At 38.9% G+C, this 6,629-nt stretch overlaps 1 protein-coding gene across 6 annotated transcripts in view; it reads left to right on the top strand.

Moving 5' to 3' along the window:
* Positions 1 to 610: 610 nt before the first annotated feature.
* Positions 611 to 6,629, top strand: part of rc3h1a (ring finger and CCCH-type domains 1a) — a 32,865-nt gene continuing 26,846 nt past the window's right edge. For 5 of the 6 annotated variants that reach the window (XM_061237418.1, XM_061237417.1, XM_061237416.1 and 2 more), the window contains exon 1: positions 611 to 716. The gene's annotated coding sequence lies outside the window, so the exon portion shown is untranslated. Of the gene's footprint in view, positions 717 to 6,474; positions 6,512 to 6,629 lie in introns of those variants that run through there. The other variant, XM_061237414.1, reaches the window with a different exon arrangement.

Genomic DNA, 6,629 nt, shown 5'->3' with positions numbered 1-6,629 from the left:
TGAATTTCTGAGTGTGCAGATTAACATGCTGCTGCTGCCACATCTCATGCTAGCACATGCTGCTGCTGCCACATCTCAAGGCTTTTGACTATTTTTTAATCTAAACATGCTTCCATGTGTCTGCAAGTGGTGTTTTAATGGCTGTTAGGCCAAGGAGTTATAGCTCCTAAACCGGTAGATGTGGAATCTGCTGTACCCAAGTAAGATTTGCTCACTGCATATAAAATGCACTGCTTGGCAGAGTTCTGCCATTATAACAATTTGCAGCATACTGGGTATCAACAGATGTTTTAGCTGTGTAATGTACCCCAAATTATGAAGAATATCAATCAATGTCAATCTAGACATAAGAAAACACGTTGGCTTAATATGTCTTGAGTTTGTGTACCCACATATACAGCTGAATCCATCTTACCTTAAGAATGGACAGTTCATAGGTTGATTGGGGTCATATTGCTTTTGCGTAAAGAAAAGAACATCAGATTCTTTGTCTTTTAGATGACTACCAATGCAGTTCCACAGTTTTCCCACAAGGGGTATTTTGTTCAGTGCGTAGGGTTATGCTTCCTTGCCCGCCCCCCCGCGGGGTGTTTGTGTCAGTTGTAATCCTTTCCATAGAACTTCGGCTGCAGCTGCACGGTCGACATGGCGACCGAGAAAATGCAACGATATTTGCCTAAAAACAGCTGAAGATTGACCACGTTCAATCGGAGATTGTAAGTAACATTAGCAGTATCAAATGGTTGTGTGATTTCCATTAATTTATTGTGTTATTAAACCTTAATTTTATATAGCAGTGGTTTAATTCTGTGTTAGACACGGATACCGGTACCATGGATGGCTGCTAGCTAGTTTGCGTATGATCAATTGCTAGCAAACGGAGCTTGCCGTTCCCTTTCTTTTCCTCGAGAATAACGCCAGAGAAAGGCATCTCGACGAACGAACATTTGTTTTTATTGAGTTTTAAATTTAGGTTAACAAAAGTATAAGCTGCAGTGTTCAATCAAGTCTACCGATTGTATAATTTGTCGATTATTGTGAATTGGGGTTTGCTAAATGCTAGCTCACTAACTAATGGATGGCTAGCTAACGTTAGCAGCCAATAACGTTAGCTGATCTAATGTTAAACTGCCTAGCTATCGCATGGCTCTTAACTTAATTGTAACTAGCATTGATGTTCATGGCTAGCAATAGTTACATAGTTAGCTACTAACCAGTTACCCGTAATCAGCAAGCAAACGTACCTGACAGTAGCCGTTTTTCCTGTTCTTGGCCTCAAGTTCGAAAAACGATAGTCTAGCTAACGTTAGCTAGCTAACGTTACAATGGAATCTAACTTAAATGGCTAGCTTTAGCATTTGTTAGCGAGCTAGATAGCGAAGTTACAGCGAACAGTAACATTTAACGATGTGACTCAGCTAGCTAGCATACCTACCATACACCAACGTGCAAAATAATAAACTGTATGCGTGGGAAATTATAAATGATAGCCGGTTATCATGTGGGTTAGAAATGAATTTTGCTTTTTTTTTTTTGTTACGATGGCACGTACGTTAGTTAGGTAGACTGTTAGCTGTTCGCCAACTGCAACATTACGTCAACTGCAACATTCATCTATCTAGCTAGTCTAAAACATGTAACATATTTAACACTAGTAGCTAGCAACGTAATCAGTTCAATAGTAATAATTGAGTATGCAGGTAGCTAGCTGGCTAAAGTTAGTTGTTAAAATATATTTATTCGAGCAATTGGTTTATTACTTTGGCCTACTTAGCCTAGCTATACTCTAGCTATAGTTGGCTGGTAGCTAGCTACGTTAGGTGGCTAACAACTTATTTTTTGTTCACCAGAGCCACTCCTGATTGTTAACTGGCTAGTTAGTTAGATACATGGTTCGATTGCTGGAAGTGTTTCAAAATCACGTCTTTGCAGTAACATACTAACAATTCATTTAGCCAACTCGCTACCTGTTCGTATCGTATCGTATATGCGCCTATTTCTTTGTCCCATCTGTTTTAGGCCGCAGGCTTTCAGTAGGTTTTGTTTGTATTCTGGATATGGCCAGCTAATGTTTGCTGAGTGAATTCTGAAAAATAGTGCGTCGTGTCATTTTCTATATTTTTATGGTCTGTACACAAACATGTCGTAGTTGTTTACACTTAATTCATGCCAAACGATATGTCATTTATGGCGGTTAGGCACGAACATTTGATCTAAGTAGGTAGCAAGCTAGCGTAGTCCCCGCAAAATGGGTGGGGTGGCAACCCAATCTATTCGCTCAGTTGACTTGATGACGAGCTGAGTCGCTCCCTGGCTATTTATTTCTTATGAAACACACAGATTGGGTGTCCGGATGTAACTTAGTTTTCCCAATGTAGTTTCCTCTTATGTATAACGTTACTGTGTAACAGTTGCGTTCTGCATTAAAGAAATGGTTGGCCAACTTAAGGCTACTTTTGTTTTCTGCTTATTAGTTACCGTTAGATATATTACCAACACACTCGCTGAGCTGTAACAATTGATATATTTGCTAGCCAGTAGTTCAGCTAACAATGGATTTCCTCAACCACGAACTACGTTAGCTAGCTAGCCGAGTGAAGTCTGCTCGTAGTCGGCTGCTAAATAACACACGTAGAACTTTTTGTTAAACGTTATTTTGCTTTTTACATGTAACGTTAATTTACAACGGAATGTTTACACCGTAGATGCTTAATCTATTTATCTATCTGTGACGGCGTGGAAGTAAATTTTGCTAACGTGCTTGACTGCTGTGACAAGCCAGTCACCATTTAGGGTAGTGAAACCACTGGATCTGAAAAGACCGTCACGGTTGCTCAAGAATTAGGATGCGTTTTGAAATGGATTCATAAGGGTGTTTTTCCCCCCTTCTGTCTGTCTGAAAACAACTTTCTGAAAACATTTTTTGATGGCCAAGTTATGTGATTCTGAATGGAAACTGCAAGATGAGTCAGCCAGGAGAATGTAGGAAACCCCCCCCCCCATCTTATTTTAAACCGTTTCTTTGTTTCAAAACCTGTTATGTTTGGTACCATTATTTTAGAATGGCTATAGCAAAGAGCAAAACATTACTATACTATGTAGCAACGCGCAATGGGACAACCATAGTTAAATAAGTTGGTTGTAATGAAAATTGTGGAAATTTAATTTCATGATAATTGATGTAGTTCCTCTGAAATGGCAGCAGTCTGTACGGGGATGTCATCAAAAATAGAAATTAACCCATCTCTGTCAATATTTTCTTGATCTGCACATATAGCTTTGACGCATCGTATAGGTCATGTATTCGTTTTCCATATTCAAAGGTCTTGCTGCTTCCCAATATTCATGAACACTTGCAATTACATTTAAAACAGGCACAGTATGTTTATGGATCTGGTTTGTTTTCTGATTGGTTTTGATGAAACCAAAATTATTTTTAATAACCAGATTTAAAATCTTTTTTCGGCTATTAAATGAAACTAACATTGTTCTGTTAAATAGAATGGCCATTGTCTTATTCTTGGTGTTTTTGATCTAGTAAAGTCTTGTTTTCATTGGTGCTCTAATTTGCATTTATCTATTGATGTGGTATTGTGTATGAAGGAAAAATCTAACTGCTCAATTCGCAAGGTTGCCTATTTTGATAATGTATTTATTAGCACTTTATTAGGAACATTTATGCGATTATCTAATCAGCCAATTGTGTGGCAGTAGTGCAATGCATACAATCATGTAGATACAGGTCAGAAGTTTCAGTTAATGTCAGTTAACATGAACCATCAGAATGGGGGGAAAATGTGATCTAAGTGACTTTGACCATGGAATGATTGTTAGTGGCAGACAGTGGTTTGTGTATCTCAGAAACTGCTGATCTACTGGGATTTTCATGTGCACTAGTTTAATTTTAATTTAAAGTGTTAATTTATTTATTAGCACAATAAGACAACAATAGAAGTACAAGGCAAAGAATAAAACAAATTGTGCAGGTGAGATAACCCCATGGGGGATTATAAAGGCATCTCACCCAGACAAATTATGCAAGCAATAATAAAACAAAAAAGGGAGTCTCTAGTTTGCAAAGAATGGTGCAAAAAAACAAAAGAAAATCCAGTGAGCAGCAGTTCTACAGACAGAAACGCCTTGTTAATGAGACATCAGAGGAGAATGGCCGGACTGGTCAAAGCTGACAGGAAGGTGACAGTAATGCAAATAACTACGCATTACAACAGTGGTATGCAGAAGAGAATCTCTGGATACACAACGCATCATAACTGTTATGTGGATAGGCTACAGTCTAAAAAATATGTCTAAAACACCTAAAGTGCATATAACTTGTGTAAATGTAGCTACCTAAGTGCACATACTGGTTTGCATTTTTAAGATGATTCTCTTGGGTGTGTTTCTGGAGAAGCCATGCCTCAGAGTTTCCACCGAGTAGCACACATGGTCTTGGATTAAAGATAAATTGGTGTAGAGCAGGGGTGTGATCATCACTTTTAGGTTTCCCCCTGGGAAATAGTGGAGGGGAAGTTCCTCAGAGGGTAACGGGGCCCGTGTGAGGTGGTGAGCTGTAGTACTCACGTGGTGTAGCCTGCGCCTGACCTGGTGAAAGCATGACTGCACATGAGCAATTTTGTGAAATGACACACGTTTAGTGAATAGTTTAACACATTAATATGGACATCTGAATCTCAGGTTTTTATTTTTATTATTGCCAGAAGTCATGACTTGATTAGTCATTGTCTTCTCGGTTCCCTCATCTTTCAAGCACAGCTGCTTCAGTCCTTGACATTGTTGGCATGATCACTTTAGGCATATCAATGGTTTCTTTTTTGGGAGGCGTTTGTGTCATATTTCAGGTCATTTTCGATCATTAGTACCGAAACTTGCAAATGATGAGGTTGTCCAAAAATAAAGGGAAACCACATGGGCCTGGTCATGAACATTTGGGGACAGCATGAATAATGGACTGACTTCCCTGAAGTTATCCTATAGTTGTAGTCACCGCTTTGATCAGGGATACATCTGCAAGCTGATAGCGGTGACCTCAATCATTGTTTTGTCTGAATGCTTGCGTGTCTGTGCATTTCTGTTGGCACCAGACAGTTGAAGCTGATTCAGTTGTTTGCCTCCAAGACCAAATTGCCTACTCAGTCCAGGTATGTACAGTCAGTCATCATTAGTCATATGTGCGCCTACTACTGTCTCTGTTTGAACATGTGCAGCTTTTTTATATACCATTAGTTACAGTAGACATGATCTGTGAATTAGTCTTAATTAACCTTGAGTGCAGCGTTAAGTGTCAAACTTTAAAAGCACCTTTTTAATGCACTACCCAAGTGCTGAACTTGGCGTTGAATTCGCTGTAGATACTGAATTAGAAATGAATGTAGATTAGTGCTCTCAAGTGTTATTTGATAAATAATTTAGTTTCATACTCTAGCAAAAAGTAGACTCCATCAATTGTGGTGAATTTGCTGCACTGTTTTGAGGAAGAAAAAAAAAAAAAAAAAAGGTCAGACAGGCTTACTAAATGCCTTTTTGAGAGAGCCCTCTGGCTGTGTGTCACAGCTTTAACATTCTGGAAGTTTTCCCTGTTGCCATTATCTAATGTGCTTTACTACAGGCCTATTGTGGGACATACATTTCCAGACATTATTTGTATTTCATGTGGATGCATGCAACCTATAGGCCGCCATTTTGTTAAAAATGTCCCAAGTTGGACAACTGCTTTTTGACTTAGTGATTAAGGATCTCAGCTGGTAACCTAAGTGTTGCCAATTCCTGGTTGTGGCATTGCTGTTGTACATTTAATGATGACAGGTTTGTGGCAAGTCTAGAGGTGTAGAGGCTATATTAACTACTATAAACTTAATCTCTCATCAAGGCTATGCATCCAGCTTGTGGAGTACATGTCATGTATGTTTCTAATTGTATCACATTTGTTTTTTCCCATTTTCATTAAAAGTTCATTGGTGACTTTGAGCATGTTTTTTCCACTGTGAGAACTGCAGATATAAATGGTTTGCTGGTTCTATAGCCGCAAATATGCAAACGGAATCTAATTTAAGCTATGTAATAAATGCTATGCTCTACAATAGCTCCAGGTGCAGGCTTTGAGATGGTCACATACAAGTTTTCCTCAAGATCCTGCATTTCATATTTAGCTGGTGAAGTTTATAAGGAAGATCTGAGATCAGTAATTATGTTCTCAATTGTAGGAAATGGCCATAAATGTTTGGTGTCTCACGGCCCTGATGTAAGGCTGTTTATGGACGTATTGATGTTGCCTTATTAAGATGGATATGTAACCATGCTGGTTTTAAAACCAAGTCCGACAGGGTGTCTAGCAGGAGTGAGTATATATAGTCGTGTAATCTTAACTCTGCTTGGCGAAGAGATGTGAGACGCAGCACATTTCTTATGGATTTCTTCTGGAAGTGGGGGTGTGTTGCATCACTGTCTGGGAAAAGGCTGGACAAGAACACAAGGTCAGGAGGCCTTTGAGCTGGTGAATTTTGACATATGTACAGTTAGTGCCTTCATTTCATGTCTTGTGCTTTAGTTGTCATATATAGGACTTTACATTTAATTTCAGAACAGCAGGACTTGTAAACGTACACTTACAG

The sequence above is a fragment of the Conger conger genome, chromosome 4 (genome assembly GCF_963514075.1).
Source record: "Conger conger chromosome 4, fConCon1.1, whole genome shotgun sequence".
Taxonomy (NCBI): domain Eukaryota; kingdom Metazoa; phylum Chordata; class Actinopteri; order Anguilliformes; family Congridae; genus Conger; species Conger conger.
Note: the sequence above shows the minus strand (reverse complement) of the source record. Positions and strands in the feature narration are given on the sequence as shown.